Source organism: Octodon degus, unplaced genomic scaffold (genome assembly GCF_000260255.1).
Source record: "Octodon degus isolate 3935 unplaced genomic scaffold, OctDeg1.0 scaffold00184, whole genome shotgun sequence".
Lineage (NCBI taxonomy): Eukaryota > Metazoa > Chordata > Mammalia > Rodentia > Octodontidae > Octodon > Octodon degus.
Window position 1 is genome coordinate 2126587 of NW_004524760.1, and position 23403 is coordinate 2149989.

Consider the following 23403-nt stretch of genomic DNA (forward strand, 5'->3'; position numbering starts at 1 on the left):
CTCTCCCTCATTCCCTCTCTCCCTCTCCCTGTATTTAGCAGGTATCAAAACCTGTTTAGAGGGCTGGGGATATAGCTCAGTGGCATAAGTACCTGCCTAGCAAAGTGCAAGGTCCTGAGTTCAATCACTGGTACTGAAAACAAATCACAAAACAAAACTAAACAAAAAATCTGTTTAGATTATTGCTATTTGTGTAGGTGTCTCATATCATCCTCTGCCCTTCACACCAGAAACAGATGCCATGTCAAACTCCTCTGTAGTATCTGTTGTGATGCATATTTGTTTTGACAGTTGCACATAGTGCATGCTCAGGGTCTGTCTAGTACAGTAGCTGGTAGTTATATGTGGCTGTTAAGTACTTGAAAGAAATACTCAAGGAGCTGAAATTTTATTTATTTATTTATTTATTTATTTATTTATTTATTTTGGCGGAACTGGGGATTGAACTCAGGCCCTTGCGCTTGCCAGAGCTGAAATTTTAATAACAATTAAATTTGTTTAACTTTAAAATCTCATAAATTTGTTGTTTGAAATAACTTGAGTATGTGAATGATTCTACATTTTCAACTATAAGTTAAATGACATACAATCGCAAACTAAGCATTTCTGATTAAAATTTAGCATGTGAATTGAGATGATATGTGAACATATTTCTGATTTAGAAGATTTGGTACAGAAAAAGAAAATAAAATATTTCACTTAGTTTTTTGTTTGATAATATATTGAAATGATAAATTTTGGATGCATTGCAACCCGATGTGTAGACAGAGGGCTGTGTAGTGGTGAGTTCCATATCAACGGATTTAGCTGACAATAGACCAAATATGTATTTTGTGAAGGAATTGTTTTTATATTGCCTGCATACAATTTTTTTTCATTATTCCCTAAACAATTTGGTATAGCAAGTATGTACGTGGCATTACACTGTAGTGGAAAGCACAAACAGTACAGAGATAACTGAACATATTCATGGGGATGTGCAGAGATCATAAGCAAATGCTACAGTATTTTATATAAATGATGTGAACATCGTCAGATGTTGGTATGGGGCAGTGATACTCAAAACCACTTCTCAGGGATATTAAGAGATTACTATATATCCAATAAAGCACAATATCAGTTTTACCTGTTACTTCTTATTTACTTGGCAGTGCAGGGGGTCAAACCTAGAGTCTTGCATGTACTAAGCAAATACTATTATCAATGAACTACATGCCTATTTCCTATTTTGTGCCTTTTAAATGTGACAGCTACAATTTAAAATGACTTGTGTAGCCTGTCAATGGTCCTCTGAAACAGAGCTACTCTATCGATATTGACTGGGCTAAAATCTAAATATATAATTCTTTAAAATCACCCACAGAATAGATAGGATGGAAATCATCTGTATTTTTGTGGAATGTGAGCAAAGATAGATCTATCCAGTCGCAGATACCCTTTGTTTTCTGTGATGACATGGATGATTTAATTTATAGGAAAAGAATCAGAATGCTGGGGTTCCCAGTTGGCATTCAGAAGGTGTGAATTAATTTCCAGGCTTAGAGAAGTAGACTTGTTTTTGGAAATATGAACATGTGGGCCACTAGTGCAGGTGACTCATGACCCATGGGTACCTCCCTTACTTTGGAGGAAGTACCCGGCAGACCTTAAGCGATAAAATCTTCAGCAGGGCGATGGTGAGGGTGAGGGTGATGGTGAGGAGGAGAGATGAGGTTTTTTTGTTGTTATTGCTTTTTTTTTTTTTTAAGTATAGTATAAGATTTAAAAGGTTTGAATCTAGGGCCTTCACACTGAGATACATCCCCAACCCTTGTTTGTTTTTAAGAGATGATCTTGCTACATTTTAAAGTTACCCAAACTGGAATCAGGCTTGCAGTGCTCCTGCCCTTAGTATTCCAGATTGCTTGGATTACAGGCATTCTCCAAGAATGATGAACTAAGAAGATGTAGGCTGCCATATAATGTCCCAAGAAGTAGGCAGAAATCAACTTGTTTCCAGATTTGCTTCTGCATCTATTATTCTGTCATCTTGGAAAAATTACATTTCTTTCAAAGCAAATACCTGCAAGTTGTGAAAGACCACACAAGTCAGTGATAGAAAACTTATGTCTTACAAAGAAAATAGTGCAATTGCAAAACAGGAAAATTGATAAGACTGGATTTAAGAAGCTTTATGTCATTGAAACAGTATGCTTTTAGTATAGAGAAAACCAGCAGGTTAGGAAAATAATTTGTAGGCATCTTTTAGCACATGTTATATAATATTATCATCATAATTTTAAGGCCCATGCTGACTAGATAGCTCAGCAGACTAAAGCACCTGCTTAGGCAAGCATAGGGACTGGGGTTTGATGCCCGCACCACATGCCACGCTGGCCCCACCCCCGACCATGCTGAGCTGGCCACCAAGTCTGGTTGTGGTGGGGCATGCTTGTAATCCCAGTGCTGGGGAGGCTGAAAACACTATGAGTGCGAGTTGCATATGAGACCCTGTACCAAATACATAAATAAAAAATAATAATAATAAAATAATTTTAAGGTCCAATAAGATAGTCTCAATGGTGTATTTTAAGAATTTATGTTTGTCAGTAAAAAAAAAAAGAAAGAAAGAAAAGAAACACTCATTATTTTGCAAATATCAGGGAAAACGTATTTTCCAAGTTATATTTGCTGAGGTCTTTGGTTCTTTTATATCAATAACAGCAGTTCCTGTAAGTGGTATATATTTGAGGCCCTTACTTTAGAGTCATTTTTATCTGGTAGTTCAACTCACTTTTTCTGAGTGTCTAAACATCTTGTCAAGGATCCTCAAAGATGCACTGAATAGGTTCCCTGGCTTCCTTGGGGCTAGATCCAAAATGCCTCTGAGTTAACAGTCACTCACAGGGCTCAGAGTGCCTGGACTTTCTGCAGCTCTTCAGTTAACATGACCCAGCTGAGTCATAAGACATAGGACAAAGCTTATTAAAATCATAATTTTTAGATTAATCTCCTTTATTTTTGAACCCATGGCTTAGTACTCATATTAATTTTCCCTCCCTTCTTTCTTTCTCTTCAATGCAAGGGATTAAAACCAGGATCTCATGCCTGTTAGGAAAGTCCTCTATCACTGAGCTACATCCCTAACCTCCTCATAGTATTTTTTTAGGGTTGTCATAACTAAATAATTAAACAATAGAAGTGACTTAAACAACAGAGATTTATTTTCTCTTCAGTTTGAAGGCTGCAAGTTCAAGGTCAAGATGTTGGCAGGTGTTGATTCTCCTGAGATGCTCTCCTTAGCTTGCAGATGGCCACATTCTCACCATGTCTCAGGTCCTTTGTGTGTGTGTGCCAAATTGTTGCTTCATCTCCTCTTTTTATTTTTATTTTATTATACAAAATATTTTTATCTCTTTTTAAAAGGACCTCCAGTTAGGATGGAGTGGGGTCCACGCATATTACTCCATTTACCTGTATAAGCCCTACCTCTAGTCTACTACAGTCACAGCATTAAGAGGATTAAGAGTTCAACATTTGAAAGGACAGAATTCAGCTTATATCAAAGCTTATTCCTAGTTTCTCTATTTCTTTGACTAACTCCACATTTGTAGTAAATTTCTTCAAATGACAATAAAGAAAATCACTCAAGCTACCCTCACTTTTATTTCCCTATGTAACAATATGTTTTGTCTCGTTTTTTGTTTGTTTGTTCACTTGTTTTTTGGAGTATTTGGGGGGGGGGAGACTCAAATGACGTTAATTATCTACTCCATAAAAATTCAAAGTCACGTCTAGTGGCATAGGAGGAAATAATTGTATGAAAGATTCATTCTCCCAGAGACTGGTATGTAACAGGAGGTCTGTACTGGGTATTGTGAATTATGGTGGGTATCTGATTTGATAGTGTTCAAATGTATTGACCTCTTCACAGCATAAAACACCCTGATGCAATGGAAATACCTGCCCTCAATGCCTTCAAATGAAAGCTCTGAGTCCTTTCCTCTTTTTCTTTTAAAATACGATTTCCAGAAAGAATTTGAATCTCATTTATAGTAGTCAAAGTCTCACCCCCGAGTGAATAATAAGAAATAAAAGTGTGTCTGCTTTCTCAAAGATTTCCTTTGTACTTACAGAGTTGAAACTCCAACAGTAGAACTGTCAGGCCTCCAGATGAGAAAGCTGAGTATTGCCTTAAGGAAGTGTCTTCCAGAATCTGAAATCAGTCTGTCAAGTCTCGTGCTTTCCTTCTCCTTCCTGTGAAGATAGCCCACATCCCCATTCTTTATGCAGGACTGTGGATGACTCAAAAGGTGTGGGGAACACAGTTGTGGCCCTTAAGACGCTCAATAATTCAATAGGAGCAGTGTGTATACAGACAACTAACCCAAGACAGTAAGTAATGAGAAACTAACTTTCAGGCTTCTGAAGAAGAGAATTGTTTCCAGTTGTGGAAGCAGAGGGGGTTGTGCAGCATGAAAAGTCAGTTTTGAAGGACAGATGGAAACTGGGGAAAAGGCCATTATGGTGAGGGGAGCAGCATACCTGAGGTTTGCTGATGGAAAACTGAGTGTGCATTTAGTCAAATCTCAGTGACCAGGACGCTGATTAAGGCAAGTGGTAGTTCCCTAGCCCCATTTAGCACTTGGGAGTCAGCTTTTTTGGCTGGAGGAGTGTATGAAAAAATGGCCCCAGTCAGTATCTGTGTTTCCCAAGCTTGGCTCCTGCTACAGTCTAACCAAGGCCATTCTGCCCCTCAATGCTGGCAGGGTAAACACATTTGTTCTTTTCTATTCCATTTACTATTTCATTCTATTTTTTAAGGAGAATAAAAATAATTTATTTTATTTTTATTTATTTTGTATTTAGTATAGGGTCTACAGGGTCTCACTACACAGATCAGACTCATAGTGATTCTCCGGTTTTCAGCCTCCCAAGAGCTGGGATTACAGGCATGTATCACCACGCCCAGTCTCACTTGCTGTCTCAGGCCTGCCAGGGACTGAACCCTAGTCCCTGCATCTGCCTAACCAGGTGCTTTAATCTGCTGAACTATCTTGCCATTCCTTGAGCCATCTGGCTGGCCTGAGAATAAACATAATTTTTAAAACATTAGAAATGATACAGAATTTCTCTAAACAAGCTGACAGGAACTCAGCAGTAGTTGTTACATTGCATATTGTTGTTTTCAAAGTAGTTGTTCAAGGGCCGGGGAGATGGCTCAGTGGAATAAGCGCTTCCCTGGCAAGCGCAAGGGCCTGAATTCAATCCCCGGTTCCGCCAAAGTAGTTGTTCAGATGACCAGATATAAGCATGCAAAATTGGTCCCCCCAAACCCCCATTAAATAGAAGAAAAAAAATTTAAGCATTAACTGTTCCTTTCAATAGACCAATAGAAATCAGCAGTACAATTATCCCAGCTATCCTGTGTATATACATTACATTCTTCCCCCTTCTTTCTTTCTTTTTTTTTTCTTTTCTCTCATCCAAGTTGTTCTTTCTTTCCCTTCCACCATCTCTCTTGTACCTTTTGGGTTTTATTTACTCTTTTGGGTTCTTACACTAGGAAGATGTTTACATATGTGGATATGGTTATTATGAGTATGATCTCTAGTTGCATCCATTTACCTATAAAAGCCTTGAGTTTATCTTTTTTTTAAAGCTGAGTTATACTCCATTGTATAAAAATACCACATCTTTCTTATCCATTCCTTAGTTGATGAGCATTTGGGTTTTTTGCAAGATTAACAAAAAAAAAAATTGTGCTGCTATAAATATGGGTGCACATATATTGCTGTGGTATGATGTTACCCAGGAATAGCTGGGTTGAATAGAACCTCTAATCCTAGTTTTTTGAGGAGGTTCCACACTGCTTTCCATAGGTGTTGTAGTACTCTGCCCTCCCACTAACCTTGGAGAAGTGTTCTCTTTCCCCTACAGCCCTTCCAGTATTTGTTATTGGTTGCCCCGTCCCCCGTTTTTTAATGGTAAAATTTGTCACTATTCTCCAGTGTGTTTTGATCACATTTGCAGTAGTGGCATTTCTCCTTTTTTGTTTCCCCTGTTAGGTACAAATTTATGGCTGCTTATTCTGTGTTGAAAACAAGATCTGCTAGGGGGACTGTTAGTAAGGAAGGAGACAGTCAGATTACACAGGGACTTGAAAGTGGTACTAGAGAGTTCCCACAATATTCTGGAGCCACGAGAAGGATTATAAGAAGTGATGGTCTTCAGTAGCAGTTTTATAACATGGCAGGATAGGCCAGCAGGTTTCCCGGAAACAACTCCCAAGTGAAAGACCAAACTTTCCCCCTCCACAAAGGGATGAAGTAACCTATAACAGTCAGGGGAACAGTTTAACTAACTTTTTCTTCTTGGTTTTAGACTTTGAACATTCATGTCCAGAGCTATTCACTTATATAGATACCTTTTAAAAAAGAATATTGGATAGCTATCTGGATAGCCAGTGCCATTGATTCATAGAGCACATGCATTGGGCTGTGGGTCAGCTCCAAGTGCCGTCAGAGGAATAAGTAGGCAGCTACATGGAAGAAGTCTATGCTCCATGCGGATGGTAACCCGAATCCTAACCATGATGAAGGAGAGGTCTGGGCAGGTAGAGGGTAGAGATGGGAGTGGGACCAAGACCTGCATCCTTAGGATCTCAGCTTGTGTATGATTTGAGTGTGTGCTGGGGCTCCAGAGTCTTGTAGGAACTCTCTACGTGATCTGTCTCCTTCCTTACAGTTCCCTGTGCTGATCCTGTTTTCAGTGCAGAACAGGCAATCAATGCCTTATGCATGCGAGGCATACTTTGCTGCTGAGCTACCCCGAGCCCTGCACACTTATTTTTAAAAGTGAACTTTTAAAAAAACATGTGAGGGTGACTTTCTCAGTTGGAATGAAGAGCATTTGAGAACATTTTCCTTAAAAAAAATCTGAACTGACCTAGATAAACACAAACACTTTCAAGCATGTGACAAATCTAGTATTTGTTTGGTGAACTATGGATAAATCTGTTCTGGCTTTTGAACTAGGAGAAAAAAAGAAGTGAGAGCCACTAGTTTTGAAAAGACTATTTGACTCAGTCTAGTTGCTGAAGATAGTGGGCAGTGCCTTTGAATAGAGAGATAAGGTTGGGCTCATGCTGAGAGTATGGCTCTGAAGGCTTTGTTTTGAGACCTCAGGAGACCTGGGTATCAGAATCATCCAGGATCCTTCTTAAAACCTGGGCTTACACCATACATGTTGAGCAGAATTACCATAGATAGAGCTGGGACTGGTTGATGGACCCATACTTCTGAAATACACTGTCGAAAGAAGTTTCTTTTCTAAATACAATCTCAAGTTTCAAGAGTTCTTTAATATTCTATTCTTCCAAAATGAGCCAGATACTTGCTTTGAGATTTAGTTCATTTGTTCATTGTGTTGGGCAGTGGGGGACGAAAGGTGAATGGGCATAGACTTCCCCATGAGCTCACAGTCTTCAGGGACCAGTAAATCAGCCATTATTCAGTTGCACATAAGAGGCCTCCACCCAGGTAGAGGTGAGGAGGAAAAGTGGCTGCCATGCAGCTGGGAGGTTAAGTCTGTAAGAAAACAAAGTGCTAGGAGGCTCAGGTGTTAAACTCTACTTGATCACAAGACTGTATTCTGTGAGTCCCATCTTTGTCCTCTGGTTTGAAGTCTAATGGACCCTACTTAGACATACAGCATTACCTGTGTCTCAGACTTACGGATGCTGTACATCCAGAGAGATTCTCATAAGGAAAGGATTTTACATCCCTCATAATAAACAATTCCAGTAAATAGGAAATCATTGTAATGGTGTTTTGTGTAGAGAGTTCTTTAGAAAGTAGTAGTATAAACTCAAAGATACCTGCTTCAGAATATATAAACCCCATGTCAACAGAAAAAACATTTGATTCTGTGTTTTAAGAACTGCCCCCATTCTTTTTTACATTAGGCCAAGGACATCTTCTGGTAGACTTATATCAAAAGTAGATTATTTTATACTATATTTGCACAACACCTTTCCTAAACTCAAGGAGCAGCAGCTCAGTGAATTGGATCTTGGGGGCAAATGTGCACCTTTGGGGTCTGGCAGCCGTCTAGCATCACACGACCTCCTTGAACACTCTGAGGCTAAGGTCAGTGTCTGGGCCTCTGGCACTGCTGCTGAGGAGAACACTCAGGCATGCTCCACTGCTAACAGCATGGGGCTGTTCTTCTCTGGTGGAGAATGATCCCATCATTCCAAGTACAGTAGGTATATATTTCATATCTGCACAGTATATTTCTAGATGTGGACTCTATTGTCTCATGTTTGAATATTAATGTTTTCTGGTCTTGCAGAGCTTTCATACTGTGCTAGAATTGGGGGTTGAGAATGAGTCTAGAGAACAGTGCCTTTTACCATGGGAAGATGAGTCCAAGCTCACAGTGCTAATTACCAGCACAGCCCAGGTGCAAACCCATTAGACTTAGGGTTTTTTTTTGTAAATTTTAGCTGTGTTGCTCTTAATCCAACTCAGCTTAGTCCCATCTTTGCTTTAGTTTTTACAAAGACCTGTGACTAGATAATAAAGGAAAGAGCAGAAAGCCCTGTGCAGAAATGGTTTTAAATTTAATAAGTGACTGCTCCCCTCACCCCAGAATGGATCCTTCTTTTCTTTCATGGGTGCACAATGTGGACCTTGGATTCTTGTACTTTTCACCAATGTGTCATGAGCGTACACGCCCCTTTCCAGGTAGGTACAGGACAGCCCTGTGGATCTAGACTGAACATTTCATGTAGGAAATACTACCTTTTTGCATTAACAAGAAGCCGATATATTCTAGGTGAGTGAACATGAACACAAGCAGAATTTGTTTATGTCTTTGCCTTTGGAGAGATGTGATCCCAGCATAGAGGGAAGCTGATGTGGGAAGATTGCAAGTTTAAGTCCTACCAGAGCAATTTAGCAAGACCTTGTCTCAGAATGAAAAACAAAAATAGCTGGGTTTCTAGCTCAGTTGTAGAGTGCCCCTGGCTTTGATCCCCAGTACCACAAGAAAAAAAGAAAAGAAAAAAGTTAAGTTGGATAATAAAAGCCAGGCCACTAAAACAACTGAGAAAAAAACAAATGGCCAAAAGAAGTATCTTTATGTATCTGCTAAAGCATTTAAGTGATGTTTTCTATATCCTCTTACTTGTTTTCAAAAGCAACCCCAACTCTAGTCCCTGGCTGTCATTCCCTGTGCTGGCCCCCACAGGAGGGGATCAGGGAGCATAGCTTGTCAGTAGTCAGCCAACAGATATCTCAAGGGCTAGGGTGGTGGCCAGTGATTATCACCCTACCCAAATCCAAACATGTGTTTACAGAAGAGCAACAACTTTGTCACACACTTCTGTGCAGCAGTTGTCCTTATTTATTGGCACTCACTAATGAGCATAGCCTGATCATGTAGCAAAAGCCAGTTCTGTGGTTCTGGCCTTTATAAGCCCAGCATTGCCTGCTTCTGGTCCTGTATGGTTATAACCCTCACCATCACAGTGCTATTGACCCCAAACAGTTTGACTGAAAAAATGTAAAACAACATCATTTAGCGATGAATGAGCAAGTGTGGAGGCTGGGTGGAAGAGGAAAGTCAGTTGTGTGGCATCCAAGTAGATGTTTTCACAGAGCATATTATGAAGTTTGTTCAGCAAGGTTCGTTTTGTATTCGATGTAGAAGGCCGTTCACATATTAAATACAGCTTTGGAACCAGTGTTACTACCACAAGGCTGTGTGGTTGTGAACCAGCCACTTACCCTTCTCTGAGTCCTCATTACTTATTTGGCTGGGCTGGAGGACACAGGCTCCAGGAGCCTCATTTTCTGGTGTGCTGGGCCAGGGACCTGGCTAGGCCCACATTGCAGGTGAAGTTGGCCACCCTGGAGAGGAAGACCATGGGATTTATTTTTCTTAAATATCTTCCATTCTTTCCTTGGAATTTTGAATGGTCCTCAGATTACAACTCATCCTTCATTTTGGTGTTGGGAGAATTTCACTCTGAATGGTGTTTTACAAACTTAGGCTATTTCTTTTCTCTCCCACTGGAGAACTGCTATTGAAAAATTATTGGGAGAATTATCCACTGCAATAATCAATCCACTGGAGTGTGTACACTGGCTGATCACAGACGAGAATGTATTTGTTTCTAATTTAAATGAGTTATTCATAGATATTAATCTGTCTGGCCAGGAGAAGTTGAGAAAAATTTTGCTAAGCTTGTTACTCTTAAAATCCTTGCAAATCATAACTATAGGTCATTTTTTCCTTGGAAACTAAGAACTGTTATTTCTTAGATATGCTTTGAGATAGGAAAATAAAATATTCATGTATGCCTGTTCCTTAAATATCCTCAGGGAGACGGTCCAGTGAGCTCCAGGTTTGCTTTTAGAAAAATAGGAAGACATGGGGTCCAAATGCTCCAGAAGGAGCCTCATTTTTTTATGATGCTTTATATTTAAATCATTAGAGTATTTACTGCTTAAAAATAAAAAAGCAAACAGAACCAGTAATGAAATGTTTATGAGAATTGCCACAGTAATTGCTGCATATTTTATAGCAAAGTGTTGCAGTGCTCCTTCTATTGAGAAAGTAGAACCTGTTTGGGATTGGGATGATCAAACCCAGATGCTTTCCTAAAATTATATTTTCAGTGCATTTATATGTCTGTTACAAAGTGTGCTACGTGCTAAAAATATCTTCCTTTGTAGGCCAAGGGAAATTTCAAACCACATTGAGGGATACATATATCAGATGGTTTTTCTTAAGTGCGTTGAGGGCATCCTGGTTGTTATTAGACTCGACTTTACAATATGACATTATTTATGCCAAAAAGCTTCACAATTTAATTCTTCTTTAATTTCAGCAACTTTATTGGCATGAAAATGCAAGGAAGGGAGGCCAAAGTTAGTACATCAGAGTTTAGGGCTAAGACGTCAGGATAATAGTGATAATGGGATTCGGCTGGAGATAACCCTTTGGTCCTCTTGGTCTGTTTCCTGGGGTAGGGAAGTTTCCCCCATGTCAAGCAGCTTCTTCTGTCTTCTTCCAAGTCCTCCATCTCCTTTTTCTTTCCTCCCTTCCTTTGTCCTCAGTGGCACCTACTGTCACTTTTCATGGTCTGTGAACAAGCAAAAATGCAGTTCCTGTGAAAACTCCTCTTGATTGTATTTATCACAAAGCCTGTTCTCCAGAATTCTCAGTTGACTTTTCTCATCAACTTGTTACTCTTAGTCACTTTCTTTGATTTTGTAGTTTAAAGACATTTGCCTGCATTTTTCGTCAATGTTTAGATTCTATAAAGAAGTTAAGTTTTTAACTTAGTCTTTCCCTCCTTCCTTTCCAATATACTACAGTATCCCATTTTATATATTAAAACATCTAGAATGAAAAAAATACCATTTTATTGATTAGACCCCAACTTAAGTCCTTTATCCATGACAGCTATTTACTTCTCATAGTCACATCTATGATATAAACATTGTTATGCCCATTTTATAGATAGGACCAGCGATATAGCTTAGTGGTACAGGCATCTGCCAAGAAAGCATGTGGTCCTGAGTTTGCATCTCGGAACAAAAAAAGAAAAGAAAAAAGAGAGAAAAAACAACTAGTATAGATAAGGAAATTGGAAACCAAGTTTGTTTGACTTAGAAGCCCATGTTAGTTATTGCACTGACCTTATTTTTTTTTTAAATTTTTTTAAATTTAATTTAATTTTTTGTGTGGTACTGGGGAGTGAACTTAGGACCCTGTGCTTGCCTGGCAAGCACTTATTCTATGGAGCTATCTCCCCGGGCCCTACACTGACTTCAAATACATACAGCTGCTATTAGGATTTCAGATGTTTTTGCATCCAACACCTGGTCATTCTAGTACATTCAGAGAGCACTTCATGATATTTTATGATATTCTTAGAACAATTGGCTTGTTATTTTGAGTTGACAGAACCAGAGATGAAATTATTAAGTCTCCTTTAGTAAGTCCTGTTTAACAAACAGGACTCATGTCTCTGTTTCACTCCCACACCCACTGTCCTTGGAAGGGACAGGCGCCTGCATGCAGGGGCTCAGATGGGATATTACTTCTGCAAGCTGTCCTAGAGAATGGAATCTGTGTGGTTCAGGTCAGTCTTTTAAGATGATGTCACAGATCAGTTATTTTTGAGACCTTTGAAAGTTTACTTAGGTTCAGAATACCAGACGGGCTTTTGTCTGAAGTGAAGAAGGGAGTTAGTGTTACTGTTCTGCTTTGTGCCCCTGGCTCTAGGCTTTGCCTCATTTCCTCCTTGCCACAGCATCATCTCTATTGTAGCAGCTCAGAGAGCTTGTGTGATCTGCGTGCCCAGGGCTGTGTGGCTTCTCTGTGGCAAAGACAGAAGGTCCCAAGTTTTCAACAGTGTTAATTCCCATTATACCAGGGCTTTGCAGTGAACCAGGGAAACTGCATTTGTGAGACCTCACTTAAAATAGCAACAGTGGCCTGGGGTGGGGGTGGGGATATAGTTCAGTGGCACATGTGATGTCCTGAGTTCAATTCCTGAAACCAAGCAAACACCCCAGTGACAGCATAGTTTACTAAATGCTAACCTGATTCCTTATGACCTTGAGCCTCAGAGAGCAAGGCAGCAAAGTCTGAAGCACACACATACAAGACAAAGCCAGACTAGGCACAACTTTGAGTATTATAAATTAAATTAAAATTGATAATTATAAAAACAAGCAAAGTCAGCTGTGCTGGTGCAGGCCTATGATCCCTATACTCAGGAGGCTGAGTATTGGAAGTTCAAGGCCAGTCTAGGGCTGAGGAGATGGCTTAGTAGAATAAGCACTTCCCTGGCAAGCACAAGGGCCTGAGTTCAATCCCTGGTTCTGCCAAAAAAAAAAAAAAAAAAAAAAAAAAAAAAAAAAGCCAGTCTAGACTACAAAGTGAGTTCAGGGCCAGCCTGAACTGCATAGTCAGAATCTGTCTCAAAAAGACACAAAACACACACACACACACACACACACACACACACACAGAGTAAGGCTAGGGACAATAGCTCAGTAGCAAAGTACTTATCCAGCATGTGGAAAGCTCTGGGTTCAATAAACAGCACTGAGCAGAAAAATGATTTGAATACTATTAGGTTGAAAAGAGTCTGACTACCTAATATCAACATAGATAAAAACTAACTGATGGATGCTGAAAACTTGGTTGTGAAGAATTTGTGTTAATTCTAATAGAATACTTAGGCTCTTTGCAGTTCCTTTCCATCTATCATACTGGGGAGCACAAAGCCGTGTTATGTGCAGAAGGGCCGGGTTTATCCCTAGTAGAAAGAAGTTATGTTTGGTATCTAAAAAACAATGAGTGTTTGCTGCTTGGCTGATCAATGCTGGATCAAGTTCACATTCCCCAGCCCCACTCTCCCACCTACACACTCAGGGGGTGGAAACAGAGCAGAGGGAGGGAGGACAGGTCCTTTTTTCACACACACAGAGATGTGAGCTCAGGCTTTCCTAATACGGACACAGCTGAGCCTGGGTAGCGTTAAACATTGATTTAATCCATGGCTGGAGAAAACATACTATGAAAAGCAAGAGATTAGCAGCCAATTAATTCTGGCTCTTCCCATTGTTTTCCTGGAACACCTCCTTGTATGGAGCTAAATGTTAGTGAATAAATATTCTAGAAAAATAGCTTTTCAGGACAGCTATTCCACTCCCCAAATATGGTGGATTTTACTTTCCTCTGTGTGTGTGTGTGTGTGTGTGTGTGCGCGCGCACACACACGCGCGCGTGCACCCACACCTGTATGTGTGAGATTTTATTTGATAAAGTATAATTGGGGCCCAGCTTTTTGGTTGGCACATTATGTCTTCCTTGGGGTTCCTTTTGGAGGGTAGATGACAAGCAATCCAGTCTGAATTTGAGGACCTTTAAAAATGCCACAGGACTGGGGAAATAGCTCAGTAGAATAAGCACTTGCCTGACAAGCGAAATGTCATGAGTTCAATCTCTGGTACTGCAAAAATAAATAAATAAATAAATAAATAAATATTTTTTTAAAAATGAAAATGCCACAGACTCCATACACATCATTTCCTTCAGAGGCATCACAGAGTATGGCCCGTCCATGTGTGCATCTTTTACGTACTGTATCTGCTGCATCTTAGGAAATGATGGTAAGGCACCTAGACATGGGGGTTTGCTTTTAAGCTACGAAAGTATCAACATAACTAACACCTTTTGAAAGGCATTTGTTGGAACTGTTTTCATACTAGCATTCATGCGTGTGTATGTCTTTTCTAATTAAAGGAGGCCATTGGATCAGAGCAGGTTGCTTAAGACTCAAGGGAATTAGCATGGATTTTATCCCAAATAGAACAGTACCTTCAGGACACTGCTAAGGGTTTTTTCTTTCTTTTTTCTTTTCTTTTTCCGGTACTGGGGATTAAACTCGAGACCCTGTGTTTGCCAGGCAGGGGCTTATTCTACTGAGCTATCTCCCTGGCCCCAAGGAATCTTTTCTTTCTTTCTTTCTTTCTTTCTTTCTTTCTTTCTTTCTTTCTTTCTTTCTTTCTGGCCCCAAGGAATCTTTTCTTTCTTTCTTTCTTTCTTTCTTTCTTTCTTTCTTTTTATTTTTCTGTATTTTTAGGGAAGGGTCTACAGGGTGTTCAGAGTCTCAGCACTAGATCAAGCTCATAGTGATTCTCCTGTTTATAGTCTCCCAAATGCTGGGATTACAGGTGCACACCACCACGCCCAGTCTCAGTCTCAGTCCTAGCATGCCCTGGGGGCATAATCCAAACTTCTGGCCCCTGTGCCTACAAGCAGGCGCTTTAATCTGTTTGGCTGGCCCCCAAGGGTCTTCTCTGTTGGCACATTCTTCCCTAATTTTAGTTGGTAGTCCCTTATATGCAAAGTGTTTCATGAAAGAAGGGGGTAGCAGTCACCTTAATTAGCACCTTGGAAGTAAAATAAAATACTGTCTCCACTTTGGCATCTTTGCAGGTCGGCACTAAAGCCATTTTTGCTGAAGACAAGGACCTAAGGCATTGATGACTGTTTGTTACCATTGAAAGCTCTGAAAAGTTCACTGTCACTCTCCTAACGTCTTTTTAGTCAGGATCTGGAGTTGTGTTAACTGTGAACCTAGAAAAAAACGCTGAAACTTTAACTACCCATTCATTCTAGATTCCCTTCTTGAAAAATTCTTCCCTTCTGTTGAAAATTATTACTTACTTTTAAGTCTTTGTCTGTAGGCTTAACTTATGCCCCAAAGTTTATTTCTGAGTTATAAGCTGTGGGAAATGTTACCTGGGTTAATGTAATGGTCCGTTTCACCCAGCACCATGTCTGCCTTTTCCCCAAAGGCTCTTCTTCCTGTCACAGAGCACAGGGTATGGTCACCCTCTATGTCAGTGACCTTGAAAGTTAGATGTCTCCCAAACACCTAGATTTCATTTATAATGTCTTACTAGAGACAGGCATCATCCAGAGTGTAAACCAGTAGTTCTCAATGTGGGCTGTGCATCGGAATGTGGAAGGTGGCTTAAAACTGGCTGGTGCCTGGCTCACTCTCCCAGATATAAGGATCTAGGTGGTGACCTGGGCATTAGGATTTGTGAACCCTATCCCCATCCATGTCCTCAGTGATTCTAATCAGATGTCAAGATGGGACCCACAGAGCTTAAGTCATCTCTGTGCCATTTGTATTTCACTCCTGAAAGCTCTTTCAGGTTATGGTGTCCGTAAATGTTAAAATCCTATAAAAAGTAACAGTCATACTGTTCTCTAGTCTTTGTCTTTAAGCAGACTCTTATAGTATGGAATTACGTTTTGTGAGTTATGTTTTGATCTGAAGTTACTCTGATCCATAGAATAAACAAATATTTTCTTTTCTTTTTTTTTTCTTTTCAAAGTTTTATTGATAAACATATAGCAATGAGACAGTTTCAAATCAAATCGAAAGTACAGTTTCAACAAATAATACATTGCATATATTCTTCTTAGTGGTTAATTGCTGTACAAGATGCAGACTTGTGATCCTACTTACAAACACCATTAGAAAAAATCATTCTATTCATTAAGAGAATGCAACTATATATCTATCCCAACCACTTTGAATACACAGATACAAAATGGACATTCATAGTTATACCCCAATTTTTTTTTAAGTTCCGTTGTTGAATATTATAGGTGTGTAAACTCAGCAAAATATTCTAAAAGAGTACAGAAGCCCATAATAACATTGAGTCTTCTGTTTAATTGGCAATGTCAGAAATTATTGACGTGAGTCCCCCACAGCTCAACATAACAACATGGCTTTACTTCCTATATTTCATCTTCATACTTTTCTACTGGATGGTTAAGACCAAGGTAAAGCAGAACCTATGCAACAAGAGTTGTAGCTTTTTGGTCTGAGAAGGTCAGTGAAATGCCCTCAGGATTTATCCTGAGATCCTGTACCTCAGATTGTAGAACCTTTGTCAGTGCAGCCATGTGGATGAGTCACAGCCATTGCTTGGCCAATGTGCTCTCTGTGAAAGCCTGAGAGAGTGTCTTCTCCTCATGTGACTCTCCTTAGGCACACTCCACGTCATCGATCGATTTCCTCTTTGGCCCCATAACCTTCTTGATCAGAAAATCTGGGACACTACCGAGGTACATGACGTTACAGTACAAGTTCTCATATGTCCTGAGTCTTAATTGACCTTAGAAGGGTAGGGCCAAAATATTGGCTTTCCTTGTAGCCCTCCTTTTTCTCTAATTTGGTCTGCAAACTTAGGTTGTTAACCATCCAGAAGAACAAATATTTTAAAGTGACATGGTCATACTAGCTATTCCTCTGCTCTCATGCTGGATGTAGAGCACTATATTTGCAACCAGTAGATTGAAGGCAAACAACACGAAATACAGAAGGCACTAAATTCTCTAAGACTCAGTTTCTCCATCCTTTACAGGAACTGTGTGAGGTAGAAGCAGAAGTCTGTAGGTAGAAGCACTTTGAAAACTCTGCCCTTCTGTATAAAATCTGACTGTTCTTATTCTTCCTACCAGCTCTGATATTCTGGGGTCTTTTATATGTAAGGTGCTTTGGCATTAATTTTGTATTAATGTCACTTTCCTCCAGCATCTAGTAATGTTTTATTGCTTATTAAGTATAATAGTTTAGAACTCAGTATATAGCAACTGCTTCCTGTCCTAAGCACATGGGTTATTTGATCTTCACAACTCTATATGAATGGAGGCTTAGAGAGGTCCCATAGCTAATATGGATCCAGAACCCAGACATCCATTCATGTATCCCCTATGTTACACCCTGTTATTCCTTGTCTTAAGAGTCTCCAGAGGTCAGTGGTGATGACCCACTATTCTTGCTGTTCAGTCTGATGCTTTGGCTTGTAGTAGGGATCCAGTATATTTTTTAGGTGAATAACCTGTTCATGTGTTTCATTTACATTGTTCTTCCCACAACCTAAGTCTCTTTCCTCTGGTTTTGATATCAAAGGAGATAAAATATCTACCTGATAAACATTTTTAAAATAGCCCTGTGATGTTTATATAAAATTAAGTTTTTTTAGTAGTTATTTCCCTTGAATTTTATATAAATACAATCATAAGGATTAACCTCCATACTTCCAAATGTGATTAATAGAACTTTTAGAATGTTAAAATATTTCTGGTTGGTTTTTTTTTGAACCAGGGATTGAACTCAGGGCCTTGCGCTTTCCAGGGAAGCGCTTGAGCCATCACCCTGGCCCAATAAAATATTTCTGGACTTCTTCTTTCTTTCCTGCAAAGGGAAAAAAGAAATTAAAGAAAAAAACCCAGAACACCCCTCATTGTTTAAAAAAAGGGGGGGTGCTGATTCCAAAGCAGATAAATATAACATGATAGAAATACGTTAAGGTAAGCGGATCCATGTGAAAGTAATGGTAGGAAATAAAATGGGGGCAGGAATTAACTTATAATAGGCCCATCCTGAAATTCCATTCTGGCTATCTAGGGGTCCCAGAGCTCAAAGCTTTCTATGGTAAGAGGGGGAAGAGAGATCAGCTGCAGTATTGGTGAGATAGAAACAAACCAGTTGCCTTAATCCTATTCCTGATGTTGATACCAGGAAGTTTCCTGTGGGCCCTCACAGAAAACTACTATCTAATGTAATAATCCTCCAAACCGCCCTTCTGTAAACATTGCAGTGGATTTTATAGAGCTGTTCCTTAATAATGCACCTCAATAAAGGTTGATGGCTGCTTAACAGAACTAGTGTGATAAGAGGATTTACAAGACTACCCAAAAGATGAAGTCCAGGACTACCTTTATGGTGGTCTGGCTTAATACAAGGATGGATTTTATAATATTCAGGAAAGGGGTTTGGGCATCATTTGAGTCTGTGAACATCCCCAAAACACTTGTGTGTGTGTGTGTGTGTGTGTGTGTGTGTGTGTGTTGTGTGTGGTGTATGTTGTGTGTTTGTCAGTGTTCATATGTGCTATAGGTATACCGTTTTTTTTTTCCCTGATGGAGCTCATAGCATGGTTAACCTTCATCAGATTCTCAGAGAACATCAAGAAATGGGAGAGTTTTGGGGACATAGCTCAGTGCTAGACTGCTTGCTAGTATGTGCACAACACTGGGCTCAGCCCCCAAAACTACATAAAAAGAAAGGGATGAACTGAGGATTCTGAATGTTTTTCCACTTGTCTTTGAGCAACAGTGAGATCAGGGTTGTGATTACAGAGAGGAAGAAGTTCTGTGAGTTCCCTGCAGAGCCATAAACTTCAGCAGTCAGCTAAGCCAAGCATGGAATTGATTTCCTTTTTGGAAAAATATGCTTTATAAGGACTTCCACTAAGAGGTCCATTTGGCAGGGCCAAACTCTCTCCAGAAAGAAACAAGGCCTTCGTTTTAACACCAAGACACAAGGAACAGTAATACAAATTACATGCAATTTTTCTAACATAAAAAAAAAACTGATCTAAAAGAATATTACATTTTAAAACAATAGGCCAGAATTTAAAGGCATAAACATTTGACAACTTTATTCTTAGCCTTTATTTGTTATACTACAGCTTAATCTTAAACCTTGATTTTATTTCCAGACCTTTGTAGATTTCTACTGTTTAGTTTGTCCCAAATATATGTTGGCAATAGAGCCTTTCACAAACCGAGTGAAGCTGCTGGAACCCTCTAACTTGATTGGTACCCCTAGGTCCTTTGGCTTCTCACAGTGGATGGTTTTCCCTTTACTTTGCCCAGGGGAGTGTAATTTGCCATCTGAAGCTGTTTGGGATAATTAAAGGGCTCCTCTTGTTTGCCTGGAGCCCTTCCGGTTGAGTGGGAAGGCACATTCTTTCCTCTGAGATGTACCTCATTCAGTAAGAAGCTGGGAGAAAGCACACACACGGTAGCATATGAACTTGATATCACTGTTTTTCTAGCGAAAGAGGTAACTTCCTCTTTCACTAACAGTATTGATCCTCAAAAGAAGAAAACTGAAAAGATTTTTCCTCCTAAAGTAATCTCCAGCTACTGGGTTAAGTTATGCTTTTATTTTAAAACGGTGGCATTTTCCTCAGTCTCTGAAATTGTCTTCAGCTTTTATAAATCGCCTTGACAAGAAAGTTTCTTAGGACAACTTCCCTTCTCAGCTTGCCTCTCTACTAACTGAGGCATTTTAATAGATATATTTTAAATAGAAAACATCTGTTTTTTTCAAGATAGTATTAAAGTACTTTCACCACATTCTGAAAGATAGTTATTAAAATATTCATCCTTAAGTACAGAATTCCAGTTTTTTTTTTAAATGGTCTTCCTCCAATTTCTCCAAAGTCTATTATCATTGGTGTGAAACCCTGAAGAAAGGGAGATTTAGATAGATAAGAAAAATTCATTCAGACTGTTTGTGTTGACCACACATACAAAATTAATAGTTTCTAGTATCACACAGCATGTTAATTTTTTGTTCAAGATTAAACTCAACTCCAACCACTATTTTGGATACATTTTTAGTGATTAATACACAGGAACCTTTCTCATTCCTATTTTTAATTCCTAAAGTCATTTTAGAACTACATTAACAATGTAACTGATGTCTTTTTATTTTATTTTTTGGTGATGTCTTTTTTTTTTTTGTGATGTCTCTTTTTAAAAAGTGAGAGTCTGTGCACTTATCAAATGAGGGTATTTTAGCAGTGAAGCAAATAGGAATTAACTAGGAAAATCTAAATCTTAAGATTCTTTCCCCTTGAAGTTTTGTGTGCCATCCATTCATCTGTCCTTTTATGCCTCTATTCACTTAACATATTTATTGAGCATCTGCTATGTACCACACAGTGTTTTTAGTGACTGGACAAAAATCAAGAACAAAGGAGACAGCATCTCTCTCTTTTTAGAGCATATAGTCAAGTTAGTCAATAACTTAGTAAAGGGGCTGGGGAGATGGCTCAGTAGAATAAGCACTTGCCTGGCAAGCGCAAGGGCCTGAATTCAATCCCCGGTTCTGCAAAACAAACAAACAAACAAAAAACTGAGTAAAGCTGCAGAAATTATACAACATGAGTGATACCTAATGTAAGCTATGGACCTTTTGATAATAGTGTATTAACACTGGTTCTTCGGGCTGGGGAGATAGCTCAGTAGAATAAGTGCTTGCCTGGCAAGTGCAGGGTCCTGAGTTCAATTCCTGGTACTGGAAAAAAAAACAAACAAACAGCAAAACATTGATTCTTCCATTGTAATTAATGTACCATACTCTTCCTCAGTTGTACCAAATACACGATGCTAATAATTGGGAGAATTGTGGGAGTGTGAGATACAGGATTTCCTATACTTTCTGCTTAGTTTTTCTATAGGCTTAACATTACTCTAAAAAAGAAAGTCGTTTGAAATATTTAAATAGACACATACAATAATCACCTGAAAGAATACAAACAGGATCCTATTAGTAAGAGTTAGTGGGTGACATAATTTGGACTGGTGAGTGAGATCTTTTAGAAGGATTGTTTAACACTAGAAAAGAGGGCAAGTAAGATCTAGCCAAGCAAAGCATTGTCAGTAAACCAAAGTGATATAATTGGCTTTGTCTTTGGAAATAAACACTCTGGCTTCTCTGTGGCTGGGGCAAGTTGATTGTCTGAAGGGGCAAGAGAACAAAGGGGCCTCTTTGGTTGGGAGGCACTTAGAAGGGAGCACAGCAGAGAGCAGAGTGACAGCAGCACTGTGCCCTTTGTGCAGGTATGACAGGACCCCTTTGGTTCTCTGTGAGCTCCACCCCAGGAGAAAGCGCCTTTCCTTGCCCATGGAAAAGTGTAGGGTTTCCTGGTCTCAGTTCCCAAGATCTTTCCAGTGACTCCCTGTGGTTTACAGAATTAGGACTACCTACTGATCTGACCATCTCTTTAAGTATATGGCATTTCTTTAGAGAAGATCTGTCTTGCTCTCTTTATAACATTAACTATCTGTTTTGATTACTTTTCTCATTGTTAAGACAAAATACTTGATGCCTAATGGTAAAGGAAAACAAGTTTATTTGGCTTACAGTTCCTAGTGGTTTCAGTCCACAGTTGCCTGCCTCCAAGGCAGAGTAGCACACTGCTGAGGAGCATTACAGAGGAGAAATAGTTCATTGTAGGCAGAAGGCAGGAAGAAGCAAGAAGAAGCAAACCAGAATTGACAACAGCGCTTTCTATCCTTTATATCTGTCTTGTGCAGGCTAATAGGGTGGGTACCACTCACACTCTTAATCCTAGTACCCTTGATCCTAGCATTGTACCATGAATAAATTCCAGCATGATTACACTTTGAAAAAGTCCCTCCTATGACCATGTGAGCCTTGGGGGGGGGGTGGATTTCACGACACAAACCATAACTTGTGATTTTCATAGAAGTCATAAGATTTAATTTACAATAGTTATCTTTACTCCCATTACTAGATTTTTGGAATGTAGTTTTTAGTTTTTGTTCCCTCTAGGTCTATATGCTGAAAAATTGCTACAAATCAACAAAGACTATCCTTAGAATGGCCCTTTTAAGCAAGGCACTGTTTTAGTATATTAGTGTTGAACGGTTGGTATCAGAGTTCCAGGGGCAGTGAACTCCAAGGAAAAAATATTCTACTGGGTAAAAGGAAGCATCTGCCCGGATAGATTTCTATTGATTCTGGAACTGTTATTAGTAACATGGAAGCTTGAATAGTTAAAAGTTCTCCCTCCATTTAAAATTAAACAGCTCTGCATAATGTACTTCATCATTTGTATTTTTATATGCTTATGTGCATATGCAACCAGGATTTACAAAGCATTAATTATTTTTGTGTATTTCCTTTACGGAAGAAAATTGTAGGTCATGGTTGTACATGTATACAAGATTAGATACGCTGAAAAATCTTTAGTATGATTTCATAACACTTAATGATACAAAAGGGTTAATATATCTACTTCTCCCGAGTTACATGGTGTGTGTTCCTAGAAATACAAAGAATCCCCCACTTGAGCAGATCTGTTGTATATTTTAGGAAATAGACGTGCGTCGTTAATGCACGTTTAAGTAACCCAGTTACAAATATGGAATGAAGGGATACAATAAAGTTTTCCACTCTGATGTCTCCATTAAGAAGCTCTTCTTTGTGCAAAATACTCCATGACAAAGTTGCTTATATTTAAAGTAGTGAGTTGGATCTTGGCTTTGATCTAAACCTTTTGATCTTAAAAGAAAAATGGAGAAGCAATAAAGAGGGCAAGCAGATTTTCTTTAAAGAAATACGATAAAGTTAAAGAGGTCAGATTAGTAGGCAGGAGTAGGACCGACCCTCCCTGGCTTCGCTAGCTTTCGTCTCCACCAGGTTCTGATGCGAAGAGGAAGGAAGATTTCTGGGGGCTGGGGGAAATTTGGTGGTAGCACACGCTTTTATAAACTAAGGAGAAACCATTTCCCTAATGGAGAAAACAGACTGCTCCTCTTTCAGTTCTACCCCTTGGTTCCAGAGGCCCGCATGTCTGCGCCGGGTTTTGCTGCACAGCGGCCCTTCTCCTGGAGGTCCTGTTCCTGGCCCCCGTGCTGTTCCTGGGGCAGCCCTGGAGGGAAGCTACTTTCCCCAGGGCCTGTGATGACCTGGGGTCCTGGGCCGAGAGCGTGCACCCGCTAGGCCCAGTGTAGGCGCCAGCGCTAGGACAGGTGCGGCAAGCGCGGGACTGGAGAGGAGGAGGAGGAGGGGGAGGTTTGCGGACAGGAATCGCATGCCAGGACCTGACTGGGCGCGGTGCCTGTACCTTTAAGGAGGCCCCGCCCCCGCCCGCCCCGCCCCCGCGCCGAGGTGTTGCGGCCCGCGCGAGCGGGCGCGTCGTCCTCCCCTCCGGGCGCGGGGCGGGAGGCTGTGGCCGTGGCTACGGCCGCGTGCGGGTC

The 23403-nt window shown here is 39.9% G+C and overlaps 1 protein-coding gene across 1 annotated transcript in view; it reads left to right on the plus strand.

Moving 5' to 3' along the window:
- Positions 1–23403, plus strand: part of CUNH9orf3 (chromosome unknown C9orf3 homolog) — a 404210-nt gene that overhangs the window by 302614 nt on the left and 78193 nt on the right. The window lies entirely within an intron of this gene.